A 19,495-nucleotide genomic window follows, 5' to 3' on the forward strand; every position below is an offset into this window, starting at 1 on the left:
ATACCGCCGATAAACTCTTCAAAACGCACACGGCATTCAAAACGCACAAGAGTGTCGCAAAAAATGCACCGAGACTGCAGCAAAACAGCATGTATACACCGCGTCAAAAGAGATAAACAACGGACAGTGCTTCGCCGCCCCGTCCGCGCCGTGCTGACCGAGTAAAGTGCGACAGCAGCGCCACGAGATGCGGGGATCGGTGGTGGGTCCGCGCAGTCACCGGAGTTTGAAAACTGATCCTAGTCTAGTAACGTTCGTTATTCCGTGTGTAATGCACAACGTCAGTGGAATTCGGGGCAGATGAGGCGCTGGTACTGAATGGGCGATATTGTACGTAACTGGAGGCACAGCACGCAGCACTCGATTTGGTCCTGTGTACCGAGACAGGAGTTTTTCTGACAGGCCAACGTGACGAGTCGGGGACCACAGCAATACCAGAGATCCAAGCGAAAAGTGGGCGTCTCTGTGTTGGCGATCGTACAAGTGCCGTTGCTTCTCTTCAGAGGTCAGGAGACGAGCGGGGGCAATTTCGCATGCTTGGGCTGCCCTGGTGATCGCGTCGAATGCATACTGGCTGGCCTCTGCTGCGGCAGATGGAAGGGATGCGTCCAGTGGCAATGCGGGTTCTCGGCAGAACAATAGAAAGAACGGAGAATAACCGGCAGTGTCGGGACGAGAAGAATTATACGCGAAATTCACATAGGCTAGGGCAACGTCCCGATCAGTATGGTCGGACGAGACGTACTTTGCAATCATGTCTGTTAGGGTACAATTCAGACGCTCAGTGAGACCATTGGTCTGTGGATGGTAAGACGTAGTCAGCTTCTGCTTGGATGAGCAGGACTGCAGGATGTCACCGATGACTTTAGAAAGAAACGTCCGACCACGGTCGGTGAACAGTTGTTGTGGAGCGCCATGCGGCCGAATCACGTCGCGCAAAAAAAAAAGAAAACATCGGCGACATCTGTGGCGCAGCTCGTTGGAAGAGCTCTGGTGATGGTGTAGCGCGATGGGTAACCTGTCGCCACAGCGACCCACTTGTTGCCAGACCTTGATAGAGGGAATGGGCCAAGTAAGTCCAAGCCAACGCGAAAGATCGGCTCAGAATGAATGTCGAGCGGTTGAAGGCACGCGGCCCGGAGCGTCAATGGTGTTTTTCGGCGCAGGCATTTCTCACATGTCGCAAAGTATTTCCGTACGGAGCAGGCAAGGCCTGGCCAAAAGAATCGTCGGCGAATCCAGTCGTAGGTGCGGGAGACGCCAAGGTGACTTACCGTAGGCAAATCGTGAAGTTCTTGGAGAACAGTTGACCACAGGTGCTTGGGAATGACTGAATGAGGTGCTAGGGCAGGACCGTCGGGGCGTACGTTGTGGCGGTATAACACACCACCCCAGAGAAGAAAAATCTGAAGGGATGAATGAGAAGACGAAGATTCCAAGCCATCAATGATGGTGCACAAGGTGGCATCATGCGGTGCTCATCGGCGACGTGTAGCAACTGAGAAACGGAGAGCAATGTAGCAGCTGAGTGTAGCATAAAGGTGTAGAAAAGCGTAGCAGAAACGGTGTAGCAGCTGAATGAGGGAAGCCTACAGAGCGCATGGCGGCCCGTGATTACAGAGAAGTGCGTGCCACACACAAGTACAGATGGAATTTGGAACCCGCCCAGACGAGAGCCAGGCATTCACAATCTGTAATGGAATAGTTGCGCTCCGCTGCTATGAGGAGGTGGCTAGCGCAGGCGATAACACGACCTTGACCCTGTTGGCGCTGGCCTAAGACGGCTCCGATACCATGACCACTGGCGTCGGTACGTACCTGTCATCGTACGTGCACCAGTCATCCGCAGCAAGTCGCACGCCCGCGTGCCCGAACCACTTATTTTTCCGCCTCATTCATTCCTCGAGCAGCTAAAGACTGGAACGGCCTTCCTGCTGACATTGTTAGCATCACTTGCCTGTCTTCATTCCTACAGCGTGTGATTGATCACTTTGAATATAACTTATGAAGTGTACCAAATGTGGAACTTATGTTAAACCCACCCCTTATGTAATACCCCCTCCGGGGGTCTTTAAGGACAATAAACTGAACTGAACCTCTGTAGGAGAGGACGGGTCAAAGTGGGCCCGTAAGGTGGCGTGGTGAGAATGTTGGTGAGCTGGGCAAATGCGGCAGTTTGAGCGCGGCCCCACATAAACGGCACGTCCTTCTTCAAAACATCAGTAAGTGGTCGGGAAATCACTGCGAAGTCTTTAAGGAAGCGTAGGAAGCAGGAGCAGTCCTACAAAACTTCGGACGTTTTTGACAGATTGAGGTAGACGAAGAGACCTGACAGCACCAATTTTCTCCGGGTCTGGTTGAATACCGGAAGTATCGACGAAGTGGCCCAGCACTGTAATCTGCCGATGACCGAATTGACGCTTCGATGAAGTTAGTTGCTGCCCAGCCTCGCGCATGACTTGAAGAACAGCTGATACTTCGGACGTCTTTGATAGACTGAGGTACTGGAAGAGACGTGGCAGAACGAATTTTTTCCGGGTCTGGTTGAATACCGGAAGTGTCGACGAGGTGGCCCAGCACCGTAATCTGCCGATGACCCAACCGACGCTCCGATGAAGTTAGTTGCAGCCCAGCCTCGCGCATGACTTGAAGAACAGCTGATAAGCGCTCGAGGTGCGTCTCAAATGTAGGTGAAAATATGAAAACGTCCTCTAGGTAGCAGATGCGTGTTGGCTATTATAATCATTGAACTAAAGAGTCCATCATACGTTCGAACGCTGCTGGGGCGTTGCATAGACCGATGGGAATCATTTTGAATTAATATTGACCATCAGGGGTGACGAGCGCGGTCTCCTCTTGGTTCTTTTTATCCACAGAAATATGCCAATAGTCAGACCGAAGGGCTATTGATGAAAAGTATTTGGCACCGTGCAGACAATCGAGGGTGTCGTCAATGCGAGGCAAGTGGTAGACGTCTTTCCTGGTAATGCGATTCTGATGACGATAATCCATGCAGAAACGCCATGTGCCATCTTTCTTGTTAACAAGTACAACGGGCGACGCCAAAGGGCTCGACGAAGGTTCAACAAAACATTTGGCAAGCATCTTGTTCACTTCATCTTAAATAGCCTTGCGCTATGAAGCAGAAACTCGGTATGGCCGGCGATGTATAAGACTGGCATCACCAGTATTTATGTGATGCTTAACAATTGAAGTGTGGCCCAATTAGCGATTGTTGAGGTCGAAGATGTCGTGGTAGGAACTCAAAAGGCCGCACAGAGCTGCTGCTTGTTCAGACAATAGGTCCACAGCAATCATGGAACGAAATGTTGTGTCAGGGGAAATAGCGTCCTCTGGACATGATGAATAATCTGAGTGGACGTCAACTGAAAACGTCGTGACGTGGTCATCTCCTATAGCACGCAGCGCTGCAGCCGACATGCTTTGGGGTAGAACTTCCTTTGTTAGCCCAAAATGGACGACGGAGAGGCATGTCCGGTTATCGGCAACGGCGATGACGGAGTGGGGTACAGTGATATTGCGCATTAAAAGGACATCAGGAATAGGTGTGGCGACGTAATCTCCGTCGGGTACAGGAAAAGCTTATAGCAAATTGACGAAATTCAAGGCTTTAGGCGGCCAGCGGTCGTACTAAAGTTGTTCGGCAGTTTGGCACGAATAAGCGCGAGTAGAGAAAGAGTAGAGGCAAAGGGTACCGGCAGAACAGTCGATCAAAGCTGAATGACCCGTAAGAAAGTCGAGTCTGAGGATTTGGTCATGGGGACAGTTCTTCATCACGGTAAAAAGAACAGGAACGTGGCGGTCGGCGATACTGATAAGGGAAGTACACATTCCAGTGACGTCAACAGTGCTACCATCGGGCACGCGTACGGCTCGAGTAGAGGGAGGCGTGAGAACCTTCCTCAGCCGTCGACGGAGGTTACAACTCATTATGAACACCTGGGTTCCAGTATATATTAAAGCCGTCAAAGTGACACCGTCGACATGAACATCAAGTAAGTTCTTGTTCGTTGGGAGCGTCAATGAAGGATTTCGACACGATCAAGATAATGCAGCACTACCCCAGGAGCTGCATGGTCTAGTTTGCCGTCCGGGAAGGTCCATAATTGGTCGGCGCCGAATAGTGGCGTGGTTGGGCGACGGAGACTGACGGCGCTGAGGTGACGGCGAGCGAGCAGGATGACTGTCATTGACGGATACGCCTGAGGTAGGAGGCACACGGCGAGGTTAGTAACGACGCGGGTTGGCATATGGGCGAGGAGACGGCGAACAGGAGCTCAGGTACGGCGACGTCCAGGAGGTGCGGCAGTGACGAGCGACGTGGCCAAAGCGGAGGAAACGGAAGCAAATGGGCCTGTCATCCGGAGTTCTCCACTCGGTCAGGTTTCAGTATATGGGACAGGAATACCGATCGCTGTGAAGCGTAGCTGTCAGCCCCGGTCGGGCGTCAGGTCGGGAGACAGAGCAGGCAGCAGGAAAAGCGACCTTGGCAAATTCTTGCCGCACAAGTGCCTGAATGTGAGCGAACGTTAGGTTGGTTAATCAATGGCGGGGTCAAGCGGGCGTGGATAGAACGGCGCAGGACACAATACGGGTGACGTGCTCATTTAAGGGTGGTGATGAGGTAAGGTCGACGCAAGGCGACCTCGCAGCCGTGATAGGGAGCCGGGAGAACTATGGGGTGACTCGGCGGCTTTTGGCGAGCTCAAAGCGGTGGCATTCCTTGACAGTGACATCTATGGTGTATACATCGTTGAAAACCAGCAAGTTCAACGTGTCGTCCGCGGTCCCTATGAGTACGTAGCCGACTTTGTCAACCTCGGCCATTTTCTCGTCGACTTTTCCGCAAAGAGCGAGCACGTCTGGTACGTACGAGACGCACGATTCAGAAGAACACTGAACTCGGGTAGCAAGCTCTTTTCTAGCAGCTATCTGCCGACCGGTCAGATTTCCAAAGTGGTCGCTGAGCTTCTCCTTGAAAGCATCTCAGCTAGAGATCTCCTCCTCGTGTGTCCGGAACCAGACACAAGGAGTTCCGCCCAAGTAGAATAGAACATTCGCTAGCATAATGGTAAGGTCACAGCGGTTGTTTGGCTAGCACGCTCATACAGGTTGAGCCAGTCCTCAACGTCGACATTATCTTGGCCGGAGAATATGCGAGGATCACGGGAGTTGATAACTGTAACGTACGATCTTGGTGAGGTCGCAGGAGTAGATGGAGACAAGGTGTCGTCACCGGGAGCCATGGTAGAAAGCAGGACGGTGCGGCCGCTGCGGAGCTCCGTGGTGAGGACGCGGAACGCGCCCTCCACCAAAATGTCACCCGAACGAAAGAATAAGAATTGGAGACTATTTACAAAGTATTTACAAAGGAGAATGCAGGGCTCGTCAGTTCAGCGGGCAGCTCGAGAGCCAGAGAGCGTTCATCGTCTTCGTCGGGGCGCCCACGAGCATCGACCACAAGAAACACGCTTATGCATGTATCAATATTATCGACGCTTCATTGAAAATTTTCTAAAATTGCAGAGCCGCTATTTCGCCTTACGCGTGATGACGCCACATTCCTCTGAACGGATGAAGAACAGGCCGCCTTTGCGGTCCTACAATGTCGATTGTCTTCACCTCCCGTGCTCGGTCATTTTGATGAGGATGCTGACACAGAAGTACGCACTGACGCCAGCAATATCGGTCTCAGAGCTATCCTGGTGCAACGACAAGACGCGACTGAACGAGTTATTGCCTACGCGAGCCGCACTCTGTCACGCGCCGAGTCCAATTATTCCATCACAGAGAAGGAGTGCCTCGCGGTTATTTGGGTTACTACAATCTTTAGGCCGTATCTCTACGGGCAGCCATTTAAAGTCTTTACCGATGATCACGCTTTGCGCTGGTTGACCAACCTCCGAGACCCTTCTGCACGATTGGCACGTTGGAGTCCGCGACTTCAGAAATTTAACATCATCATCGTATACAAGTCAGGCAGAAAACATGAAGGTGCTGATACGCTATCACGAGCACCTGTTGAATCTCAGAATCCTGACGAGGAGGAAGACGGCGCCTTCCTGGGAGCTCTCAGGGGCCCGGATCATCTCGCTAAACAGCGATTGGACGCTGAGCTGAAAGAACTGTGAAGCGTTTTTCTTTTTTTGTGTGTTCCCGACCAGAGAACACAATTTTTTCCTCGTGTGCATGTCCGTGTGCGTGCATTTGTGTGTGTCCGTGCGTGTGCATTTACTTTTTTGCCTCAACTCCTTTTTGCACTTTCCGTGTACGTCTTCTGTTTGAGCATCGAGTCGATGCTTCATTGGGAGGGCGAATAATGCCACCTGGTGTTTTGAGTAAGAAAACGGTCAGCATTGCGCGCCCAGGGAAAAACGGCGAAGAAGACGACGAAGTTAAAGAGATCCCGCGCCAGCTGGAAAAACTTCTTTTATCAAAATTCTAAACAATATCTTCATTGCAATTCTAAATTACACTTCTATCGTCCAACGTTTCACTATTCAAATCTAGTTTCTCTATACTTCGAACCATACGGAAAACCACCTGCTTCTTGGCCAATTCCCCATAGTAGGTACGCGCCGCTGTTGAGGACACAAGACAAGGCAACGTCCCTTCTTGCCTGGTATTTTTCGTTTCTGGCTGCTGGCACTGTTGCTTGCTCTTGCCTTAGCGCGTGGCAATATGCAGGTCACTTGATGAGTGAAATATTCGTTTCTCTCCCTGTCTAGACCTCTGGCTTCGTAGTGCAACAATTTACTTTCCTGCTCCTAATAACAGAGATCGCACCCCTATATTGCAACGCATTTGGAGGGATTCTTTTTGAGCAGACAATTCATTTATCAATAGCAATGACACACACTGATGAGTCAAGGGTGGTTTGCATGGCTGCATGTCATTACGAGCAAAGGAGCTGTGCTTCCTGTGCCAGACACAAGCAGGCCAAGTCGGTGAATAGTCGTATACTAATTTATTAACACCGCGACGCCGGCAGATGGGTCCTCTTTGGCAAGCATACAAGCCGTGTAACCACGATGAATTGTCGTTAGGCTTTCAGAGCAAGACATCTTGGTGCAGCTGATGAACTACAAAATCAGAAACCGTACATGTAAGAAACGACCAATCTCATAAACTATAATGTTATACAAGGTTGGCGTTCGAGGTTGCTCGCTGTGGCAGCTGTAATCCTTTTTTGCAAGATTTCGCGTGCAACACCAAATTCACAGGTGATATTCTGCAGCTTGCTGTATCGCCAATTTCATGACCGAGAAAACGGCGCCAGATAAATACTTGTCTGCTATTATTCTGAGATACCTAGCGCACCGTTTATCACTTGCATACGAATACTTCGTACTTCAAGGAAAACAAAGACAGTTATATGGGCAACACCGCTAGTTTAAAATGCCATGAAATGTGCGACGAGTACGCACTATTCATCTTCTTTTAGCTTGTGTCTGAAGGCTACAATCACTTTCTCGCCGTATCTCTAGGAAATGTGACTCGATAGTCATTCACTCCCATTTTTGGAGCTGCTGGCCAGAGGAAAAGACACCCTGCCTTACAAAAGCAGGGTGTCTAGGAGAACGCAAGTATCGCAACACGTCAGGACGGCTTTTGTTTCAGGCTTGATAATATCCTTCGCGCACGCACCGGCAAAGTGGCACAGTGATTCTTTAAAACACCGGTAAGCTGAACGGTTTCATGAATGCTAAGCTTTTTTGACGGGTGAAGGGTCCTACTAACAACCATAGAATAATGTACACGTCACCAAAATTCAACTAATAAAATTCGGGGTGTTCCCTTGCGAAAACGTGATATGATTATAGGTATCGGTGCAGTGGGCACTCCTGGACAGTTCTTACCAGCCGAAATTTTTTATGTACCTCAATTTATGCACACTGACGTTATTTCGTTCTATTTCTACCGAAATGCGGCGCCCACAGCCGGAATGGCAACCGCTACCTCGAGCTCAGCAGCGCAGCGCAATAGCACCTTGGCTGTGATGGCGGCTCTGTGTACAGGCCAAGGTTCGTGATGTGGCTATAGGAACACCATTTGTTGTACATTAGTCCCGCAACCTGGTGTTATTAGACGAGGCTGTAGCAAGATGTTTGCTTAAACAACTGCGCTCGTTCTCAACACGAAAGAGTTGTGCAGTCTCCGCTAACTCAGAAAAAAAACATCCCCTTTTCTCAATGCCAAATAAAGCAAAAGCTGTTGCAGATTGTTGAAAGGGACAGAGAAATATTTTGGTACTATAAGATTTATTTTCTCGTTAGCATTACGGGTAGACACATAGTGAAGCTTTCATGATGTAATCCTGAACTCAATGATATAGAATTAATATGAAGCCTGGTGAAGAATTATTTTTTGGATAACAATACCACACTAATTCTTGCTATTGTCAAAAAACTGTTTCGTAAGGGCGTCAGTCTTGTAGCAGAAAACTGGCTCTGATTTGTTATGTTCATTCCTTCCAAGGGCAGTGCGAAGGCCTTATGGACGTGTAAGTTGAGAAATGGTAAAATTCATTCGGTTTCTATGCAACTGCCAACAGTGATATCGTAGCTCCAGTGACGTTAAGAGAATTGGAAGAACGAAGATGCAGGCATCTGCAGCCACCGCAAGTTCGTGTAGTGCTTCTTTTTCTTTCCTGAGACTGCGGTATTGATAATAAACCATTTATGCAATGTAGACGTGGAGAATATACTGTTATTGCGTGATCACAGAACACAGATTTCTCAATACACGGCATGAAAATATAAAACCTTACAATAATGAAAAAGCTTGCTACACTCCATCCTAATAAAATATATCATGTTGGATATATATATATATATATATATATAAATAATATAAATATATCATACGATGGTCATTTGTTGCAGTGCTTTGGGCGACTTCCACGCGTCACTGAATAACAGACAGGTAAGGTGCAGTAAGCGGCTCAGTCTAGCTAACGTATTTTAGAACACAGCTCCACAAACCTTAAATTTTTATCTCTTTCCGCTCTTCATTCAGAAGTTATTTCAGCATCAGTGTTCCCTTTATTGGTAAAAGGGTCGGCGTAACTAATTTCACCTTATCACTATATTACTATGGCAATGAGATAGCTAGTTCGCTCGCACAGGTAACTTAAAAAAATAGTATTTTGTGTGCTGAACTTGTTGATCAAATTGAAACCGAAATTGCTAGCAGAACGTTTGTACTAGTTGGCACGGTAACACAGGAACAAACGCCCTTACCACTTAGTATTTCCTTCGCTGCCACAGAAAGTAATCATCAGATATGTCCTGTAGCATGACAGGTGCTTCGAATTATGTGCAGTACTCGCAGATTTAGTGATGGCTTTGTGAATTTTTTCGAACGTTTGCATTTTCCCCGGTTTGTTTTCAAATTCAAAGCCACGCGCAGTACAAATTAGAAGGCTAGTTGTGTAGTTCCGACGAGCAAATTCCCTGCGACGTTCATTTGCTCGAAAAAAAATTAGAGCCTCAAAGGCATAAGGACATATTTCAAAAGATAGTGAACGGAAAGATTCAATCACAGATTGCATACCTGGTGGTTGTAATCTGACACAATTCGGCTTCTTTCGTTTGCCCCCTTCAGTATTGTATTCGTCATTGCATTGATAGAAATATCCTATGATGTCTCTTTCTATCCTGGAAACGAGAAAAACAATGCGAAATAACAAACTGCTTGTAGTGTCTACGGTACCACTAATACAATGCCATCTTACTGCTGAATTCTATTATTTCTTGCTCAAAAATATACCTGAACAATTTCATTTGCAAAAGCACAACTGGCAAAGAGCAGCATCAAAAGCCCGGTGCAAGCTTCTAGGCAGCAACACAGCATTTGTGTAGCCAATTTGAATGTGCTTAAGCAGAAACTAAACACAGCACAGCTGACTGAAATGCCTGACGCTATTAAAGCTTTCCGTGCGGATAATGAATAAAATGCCGGCTAATCTGTCAAAATTTTATTTTTGTGGCACGTTGAGTTCATTTAGGACATTGGGCAAACTACCTTCGCGTTTTCTATACTACGCTTGCAAAGCTAAAAAACGCATATATAAGTGTTTTTCTAGAAAGGTAGTCAATAATCTACACCGTACATACTTTCTGTACGTATAATTCACATCCTAGCTCTCATTATCTGCATATATCGAATTGCTACCATTTTTGGTTATTCCATGCCAACGGCGAAAATTTACTGAGCGTTTCGCTGAATGCTCCTAAACGAGTCATAAGCAAAGGTTCAGCAATTTTGGTCATCTCGTATATTAGCCAACTATTTTAATTTATTCCTTGCCATCCCCACTATGGGGCCCCACATTCGCTCCAACTATAGACTGGGACTTTAATTATTCCAGGATACAGTAAAAACGCCTCTAACGTTTTCAAGCTCCTCTAGTTTCATTACCAGGTTTGCCGTAACATTAGTCTGCCGCACTACGAACATACTGCAACCTACTTGAAACGCAGCTTTGGTGGAGCGTTTATTTAAATGGTATTAGGTAAACGTGAGGCGTATAATTTCATTTAGCGTGATTCAATGTGGTGTGTATTATGTAAAACTTATGCTAATGCACAGCATTAGTGAAAATATTATGGCATACAATGTTTATTATGAAACACTGTGCTGTTCACAACCTAGAGCCAATTTCACAGAGTTCTCTGTAATGCGCCCTAACATAAGACACCGAGATAGCGATGGCATGATGACTTCGGCAAGTTTGTCTAGCGAAGAATCGTAAAGAAAGTTGCATGTACAAAGCTGTAATACACATATAAAAAAGTCGAAGTGGCAGAACCCACTCTCTTGGATTGGCCAAAGTTGGGGATATACCCAGTGGTATAACAAATTTTTTTCGTGGACGTCACCATATTGCGTAGGCAGTGGCACCATCCATATGCAGTCGGCATGCTCGCTTGGGCGAGCGCTCCGTGTTGTATGTCAAGCATACGCTTGGTGGCCGTTTTGACGATTGTATACGCACTGAAGGGGTCTACTTGGAATGACGGGGCGTCTTTACGTGAGAAACGGCTCTATGAGACGCGCTGGAGTGATTTAGGTAAAGATATGACCAAAAGTTAGGCTGGCGCTGAGGTGGACGGAGCACCGTAGCAATGTTTGTGCGCATGTACAACATGTGCGCACGAACCCTCGGAAATCAGTTCTGTATTTCTGAAAAAAAAAATTCACTACTCTGACTTGTGGTTCTGAGCTGTGGTTTAGCAGCTCACAACCAGGGGCGTAACCAGGGGCGTTATATGGTTCGTTTAGCAACGAAACATATGACCACCATAACAGCATGGGTAGTGTTCTGCTACGTAACAAGTTGTGCTTTCTACTGTTACAAGAGTTCAAGATGGTGTCTGTACATACATTCCACGACAACATCGTGTGTTACTAGAGGTATCCACCCATGTATAAAACTGTTTTCATTAAGACGCTTGTCGTGTGGTCTAGCGACCGGCTACGGCCATCGGCGGTTGTTCCATATTAACGCATAGTCCAAGCGTACAGCGCGATCATGTGAGGTCTTACTCCGGCGTTAGCAGGTGCCTTTTTTGTTTTTGTTTTCGTGAAAGAAGGGGAAGACACCGACTTTTTGTTTGGTTTTTGGATCTTGTTGGTACCATACTCTACGACACGCTGACCCATTTTATAGAAATTGTGCCATCACAGATAGTCACCGGATCCTTTCCAATCAATTCCGTTCGTATATTACAGCTTCACAAGGTGAAATGCAGTGCCGTAGCACAAAGCTTATATGTGCGGTGCTGGTGAGACATACCATAGTGATTTCAGTCTAATAGAATTGAAACGTTGGAAAACGAAGCCAGTGACTGACGCAACAGTTTTCTAACAATTGGCGCTTAGATATACTGGCTTGCATTGCGTTGCTAATATACAAACCACAGGATCTTGTACAATAATCCCCACGTCAAGTGGTCCTATAGTGTGAAGATTTTCCGATTCATGCTGGCAATTCACGGACGCTGGTTCTCTTCGCTTAGTGAAGAAGGATACAGCCAAAACAACTATTTTCTAATGCGAAAGCGTTATATGCCCCATGAAATGGAAAATACGGAGCCCGGCCTTAAAATCCAATGGCTCAAAAGCCCACGTGACCAAGTGATGACGTCATGTTCCCGGCGCTAGGCTTGCTGCTACTCGCCCTGCGAAATCCCACGGCGCAGAGTCGCGGTGTCGAATGGACGCCGTGGCTACCCTCCCCCCCCAACCCCCAAAAGAAAAAAAAGATTACTTTGCGCTATTCGAAAATTTATTGGACCCATGTTTAAAACGAACCTGAACCACTCCCACAGTTGATTTGGCCTATCCCCAAAAATGGGGTGGCCGGCACCCAAAAATATGGACATTGCCGAATTCGAACATTGACTTGACCCACGTTCAAAACCAACTTGGCCCAATCCAAAAATTGACTTGGCCGACCCCAAAATTGGCTTTGCCCAATTTCGGGGCAAAAGTATCGTGCAAAAGCATCGTGCGGAAGAGTCATGCTTTTTCGGGCATCGGCAATTTTTTTTTAATTCTGAGATTTTATGTGCCAGAACGACGATAAGATTAGGAGGCACGCCGCAGTTAGGGGCTCCAAAATATTTTGACCACCCTGGATTATTTGGGTGCAGCGGTGGCGTAGAGGTAGAGTATCCGCCTCGCGTGCAAGAGGACCATGGTTCGAATCCCGGTGCCGCGCAATTTTCCACCAGATTAAAACAAACTAAAAATCCGCGTGTTGATAAAATTGCATAAACAGGCCTGGAGGGCGGCCTCATCCCGGTGACCAGAACCGGTAACGCACTCCCTCACCAGAGCAGGATAGGCCGCTCTGGTGCAGTACTTGGCCACAACCTCCTATATGAATACCACAATCAAACCCCGGCCCTCAGTCCCCAGCAGCTGCGAAGCAACTGAGCACGGCGGCGTCAGACCTGTGACGCAGCAGAGGCTGCTAAGAATACCTGGGTCCGAACAGGCCGCCATTGGAATCTGAACATGCTAACATTTAACGCTAGAACGTTATCTAGTGAGGCGAGTCTAGCAGTGCTATTGGAAGAATTGGAGGGCAGTAATTTGGATATAATAGGGCTCAGTGAAATTAGGAGGACAAACGAAGCATATACAGTGCTAAAAAGAGGGCACGTCCTGTGCTATCGGGGCATAGCGGGGATGCGAGAACTAGGAGTCGGATTCCTGATTAATAAGGATACAGGTGATAACATAAAGGAACTCTATAGCATTAACGAGAGGGTGGCAGGTCTTGTTATGAAACTTAATAAGAGGTACTAATAGAAGGTCGTACAAGTCTACTCCCCTACATCCTGTCACGATGACCAGGAAGTTGAAAGCTTCTATGAAGACGTGGAATCAGTGGTGGGTAAAGTGCGGATGGGCGACATCAATGCCCGTGTAGGCAAAAAGCAGGCTGGAGACAAGTCAGTGGGGGAATATGGCATTGACTCTAGGAATAGCAGGGGAGAGTTATTAGTAGAGCTTGCAGAACAGAATAATATGCGGATAATGAAAGCCTACTTCCGCAAGCGGGATAGCCGAAAGTGGACGTGGAGGAGTCCGAAGGGCGAGACTAGAAATAAATAGAACTTATACTCTGCGCTAACCCTGGCATCATACAAACTGTGGAGGTGCTCGGCAAAGTGCGCTGCATTCACCATAGGATGGTAAGAACTCAAATTAGCCTAGACTTGAGGAGGGAATGGAAGAAACTGGTACATAAGAATCCGATCAATGAGATGCGATAATAGGGAAAATAGAGGAATTCCGGAACAAGCTACAGAACCGGTATTCGGCTTTAACTCAGGAAGAGGACCTTAGTGTTGAAGCAATGAAAGACAATCTTATGGGCATCATTAAGGAGTGCGCAATTGAAGTCGGTGGTAACTCTATTAGACAGGATACAAGTAAGCTATCGCAGGAGACGAAAGATCTGATCAAGAAACGCCAATGTATGAAAGCCTCTAACCCTACAGCTAGAATAGAACTGGCAGAACTTTCCAAGTTAATCAACAAGCGTAAGACAGCTGACATCAGGAAGTCTAATATGGATATAATTGAACATGCTCTAAGGAATGGAGGAAGCTAAAAAGCAGTGAAGAAGAAACTAGGAATAGGCAAGAATCAGATGTATGCGTTAAGAAACAAAGCCGGCAATATCATTACTAATATGGATGAGATTGTTCATAGAACTGAGGTTAACCAGAGGGAGAAAGACGAGTACACAAGGAAACAAATACTACAGACAAGCGCTGACTGCCAACTGGAAGTTTACTTGAAATTCTCCGGACATTTATAACTTTTTCAATATAGGCATGCGCACATCAGTCGAAAGAACATCTGCAAATAAACAACATTATAATCTTTCTTCCAAAAATGGGATTTCTTTTACCGGTAAGGCAAGAGAGGGAGTGCTTACACATTTATCTCCTTCCTTTCTAATGTGAAAGGCCTCTACTATTTCCCTTTCCCTCTTACCATTTCCTTTCCCTATGAATTTTGTCTTTTCGAATATGGGGGTGCAGTGACAGTTGTTATAGTGTCCGGCTAAATGACTGCCATCGCCATTCTTTAGGTTACTGCTGGGCTAACGAGCTCTTTCATTGAAGCACTGTCCCGTTTGACATATATAAGATTTTCCACAGCTGAGCGGTATCTGATAGATGACGTTGCACCTGCACTCAGTCAAACGAGTTTTATGATTTGTGGAGCACAGGTGCCTTTCGCGCTTGTTGATGCGAGTACGTATAGAGCACAACTTACACGGGGCACTCAAAACCAAATTATTATTATGTCTATTGGAAACTTTCTTCAGATTGTATAACAACTTGTGTAGGTATGGCACCACGTGCGCTTGTCTTTTGTCTTTCTTTTCTTTTTCGGAAGTACCGGAACTTCTTTTCTCTTCCTGCAAAGTGGATTCGCATACTGAAGTGATCACAGAATTGGGAAAGCCTGCGCTCTGTAATCGCGCTATCGGATTTAAAAATTTTGATCGCACTCATGCTCACACGACTCACTAAGTGCGGCCTTAATGCACGTTGTTGCTGTGCTTTTCCTAATCAATTTACAGTGTGCGCTGTTGTAGCGCAACAAGGTTTTTATATATCTGGGTTGATATCCCCAGTATACGTGCTCGTCCAAAGAGCAAAGCTGGAAGGCAGCGAAGCGGATAAGGTAACAGCATGTTTGTTGAAGGATGGTGGGCAGATTGTTCTGGGACAGCTGGCCACCCTGTACACGCAATGCCTCAAGACTTAGAGCGTACCGGAATACGCTAGAGGTCGCTAACTTAATCCTAATCCATAAGAAAGGGGACGCCAAAGACTCGAAAAATTATTGACCAAGGAAACAAATACCACAGGGTTCTTCGACAAGGATCAGCTTCCTGTCTGTTGCCTACAAAGTATTTACTAAGGTAATCGCAAATAGAATCAGGAACAGCTTAGACTTCTGTCAACCAAAAGACCAGGCAGGATTCCGTAAAGGCTACTCAACAATAGACCATATTCACGCTATCAATCGGGTGAAAGAGAAATGTGCGGAATATAACCGACCCTTATATACAGCTTTCATTGATTTCAGGAACGGAGGAAGCCTAATAACAGTGAAGACAAAACTAGGAATTGGCAAGTATCAGATGTATGCGTTAAGAGACAAAGCAGGCAATATCATTACTAATATGGATGAGATAGTTCAAGTGGCTGAGGAGTTCTATAGAGATTAATACAGTACCAGTGGCACCCACGGCGTTAATGGAAGAGAAAATTGTCTAGAGGAATTCGAAATCCCAAAGGTAACGCCGGAAGAAGTAACGAAAGCCTTGGGAGATATGCAAAGGGGGAAGGCAGCTCGGGAGGATCAGGTAACAGCAGATTTGTCGAAGGATGGTGGCCAGATTGTTCTAGAGAAACTGGGCACCCTGTATACGCAATGCCTCATGACCTCGAGCGTACAGGAATCTTGGAAGAACGCTAACATAATCCTAATCCATAAGAAAGGGGACGCCAAATACTTGAAAAATTATAGACCGATCAGCTTACTCTTCGTTGCCTACAAACTATTTACTAAGGTAATGGCAAATAGAATCAGGAACACCTTAGACTTCTGTCAAGCAAAGGACCAGGCAGGATTCCTTAAAGGCTACTCAACAATATATCATATTCAAACTATCAAAAACTATCAATCAGGTGATAGAGAAATGTGCGGAATATAACCGACCCTTATATCTAGCTTTCATTGATTACGAGAAAGTGTTTGATTCAGTCGAAACCTCAGCAGTCATGGAGGCATTACGGAATCAGGGTGTAGACGAGCCGTATGTAAAAATACAGAAAGATGTCTATAGCGGCTCCACTGCCACCGTAGTCCTCCATAAAGAAAGTAACAAAATCCCAATAAAGAAAGGCGTCAGGCAGGGAGACACGATCTCTCCAATACTATTCACACCGTGTTTACAGGAGATATTCAGAGACCTGGATTGGGAAGAATTGGGGATAAAAGTTAATGGAGAATGCCGTAGTAACTTGCGATTCGCTGATGATATTGCCTTGCTTAGTAACTCAGGGGACCAATTGCAATGCATGCTCACTTACCTGGAGAGGCAAAGCAGAAGAGTGGGTCTAAATATGAATCTGCAGAAAACTAAAGTAATGTTTAACAGTCTCGGAAGAGAACAGCAATTTACAATAGGCGGCGAGGCGCTGGAAGTCGTAATGGAATACATCTACTTAGGGCAGGTAGTGACGGCTGATCCGGATCATGAGACGGAAATAATCAGAAGAACAAGAATGGGCTGGGGTGCGTTTGGCAGGCATTCTCAGATCATGAACAGCAGGTTGCCATTATCCCTCAAGAGAAAAGTGTATAATAGCTGTGTCTTACCAGTACTCACCTACGGGGCAGAAACCTGGAGGCTTACGAAAAGGGTTCTACTCAAATTGAGGACGACGCAACGAGCTATGGAAAGAAGAATGATAGGTGTAACGTTAAGGGATAAGAAAAGAGCAGATTGGGTGAGGGAACAAACGTGAGTTAATGACATCTTAGTTGAAATCAAGAAAAAGAAATGGGCATGGGCAGGACATGTAATGAGGAGGGAAGATAACAGACGGTCATTAAGGGTTACGGAGTGGATCCCAAGGGAAGGGAAGCGTAGCAGGGGGCTGGAGAAAGTTATTTGGGAGGATGAAATGAAGGCGGTTGCAGGGACAACATGGTCAGAATTAGTACATGAGCAGGGTAGTTGGAGAAGTATGGGAGAGGCCTTTGCCCTGCAGTGGGCGTAGACAGGCTGATGATGATTATGATGGCGATGATGATGATGATGAATTATTTAACGCGCATCCAATGCACGGCGCATGGGAGTTTTTGAATTTCACCTCCTTAAAATGCGGCCGACACTCGATCTCGCACTCATCGCTTCGCAGTGCAACGCCATAGCCACTACGCCACCACCCCGGGTGGTGGCGCAGTGGTCATTAGTGGCCATAATAGTGGGCAACACACACACGCATGACTACTGATGATGCGTGTCGCACGTTTGGCAAGCCGAGAGGCATTTCCGTATACAGTAGTTACCGCTGCACCAAGCGGCCAAACAGGGTTCTTCGGCGACCCTGTATGAATTGATATCACGTATATTTCGCGAAGAACGACCTAAAAGAACTCGAGATCGTTCGGCAGTGAATGGGGCCACACATGCAAGCAGCGGCGCGCCGCGTCGCACAAGTCCTTTCCTCCTCACCCGATGAAAAGTTCGATACTCGGTTGGAATTTCCGGGTAACAAATATACAGTGGGGCAAGAATGATGTAGGTGAAATATCAAAAGAAAACTACAAGAAATTCAAAGAAGTCATTTATAATCTCGCACTGTTCTATCAAATGGTGTGTGCACTTTCGAGGAAGCGCTTATTCGGCTTATATTTGCAAGGCTAACATAGTAAGGTGCTGTTGGACTTTATTCAACAGAAGTGTGTTCACTGGCCGCTGAATGAAGTTCAATATTACGTGCTAATTTAAGCTACATTACTGGAGCTTGCGTCTAGGGCCCTCTAACGTTGAACTGTTCCTCTGAGTTTTGATTCCAATCTTCTGAGGTAAAATTTACGCCACCGTCGACGCAAGCATCGAGCGGTGACCCGCAGCGTTCCCTCAACAGCCCAATCAAACGCTCTCTTCGTATATAGGAGGTCACTTTGCTTCAAAATGAATAACATTGCCTACGTTGAGCAGGTTTCATTATCTAATTAGCTGACAAGAGGCGAGGAGCACGCTCAAGCGGAGAGGGTTTCGATGGTGCCCAGGCAGCGCACTGCAAATAGACAACCGGATAAAGAGGGTGGTGCCGGCTTCTACGCTTTTTCCGCTTTCCTTTACTTCGCTTCCCGTGGTTTGTCGTGGCTTACTTCGTGGCTTGTCTAGAACAGCATGGGCGTGGAACGGACATATAAAGATGCCACTAAAACGTATTCTCGACAAAGAAGAGGTGGTAAAGCCATGTCATATACGTGCCGAGAGGGCTCATTAACCTTATAAGACCGTGTATAAAGTTTAGTTATACTCAAATGAACCCATGCTCTGCGGCAGGTGCGAGTATCCAGTGCCCGAGCGACGGGTGGCAGCCATTTTCTATCCCTTTCAGAACTGGAGAGTCTACAGCTATTCAGACAAAAATAAGTTTTGTTCGACATATTAATGCATCTATAACGCGTACACCTCACTTTGGAGCAATGAGTCTTCGCGGTTTTGTGACGTCGAGTGACAGGCAGGTGAAGCGGCTGCAGCCTGACACTTTTTGACCAAAACCGGAAGGTTAATGGCGCAAAGCGTCAAATCAGAAATATTTATTTTCCTTTTGCTCGATCGAATCATGCGTAATCAGTGTGCACACATCGTGTCACATTGGGAGCTATCGCGGTTTTCGTGACGCCGCATGACAGGTAAGTGAAGTGGGTGTGGCACAAAGAAGTATTTGACCAATCGCGGAGGGCTGATTGCAGAATTGGAATGGAAAAGTTGAAATAGCCTTACGTTATAGCGCCGCTGAATTGTGCAAACCATTAAAGAAAGAAACAATTCGGAGGAAGCGGCATGTGATTGCGCTAGCCTGGGCAAGCCAACCTCCTCTGACGCCACCCCTGCCGCTCTCCGGGGCCACATGAGCGGTGCCTTTTCGGTAAGATTCGGCCCACGTGGTTGTCGGACAATTAGAAATTGTTTGATACGTGGAAACGTTCAGTGGCGCCTGCCGTCCCAGGCCTAGGAGCACGTACGACGTAACGGATCGTTTTAAGGAACATATCATGGGGCCTGTTCGTACGGTCAGCGTCCCTGTCCCATGTAACCGAGCGAATGAGCATAGCGAAATGTGGAAACGAACGTCGGGCGCAGTAGAAGATCAAAGACGGTGGTGGCGTAGAGAGCGCGTGG

The 19,495-nt window shown here is 46.9% G+C and overlaps 1 long non-coding RNA gene across 1 annotated transcript in view; it reads right to left on the minus strand.

The window, feature by feature from the left end:
• Positions 1–19,495, minus strand: part of LOC142578048 (uncharacterized) — a 56,375-nt gene that overhangs the window by 18,370 nt on the left and 18,510 nt on the right. Inside the window, exon 3 of the long non-coding RNA XR_012827144.1 lies at positions 9,577–9,680. This is a non-coding gene — a long non-coding RNA (uncharacterized LOC142578048). The remainder of the gene's footprint in view (positions 1–9,576; positions 9,681–19,495) is intronic.

This window comes from Dermacentor variabilis, chromosome 4 (genome assembly GCF_050947875.1).
Source record: "Dermacentor variabilis isolate Ectoservices chromosome 4, ASM5094787v1, whole genome shotgun sequence".
In the NCBI taxonomy this organism is placed as follows: Eukaryota; Metazoa; Arthropoda; class Arachnida; order Ixodida; family Ixodidae; genus Dermacentor; species Dermacentor variabilis.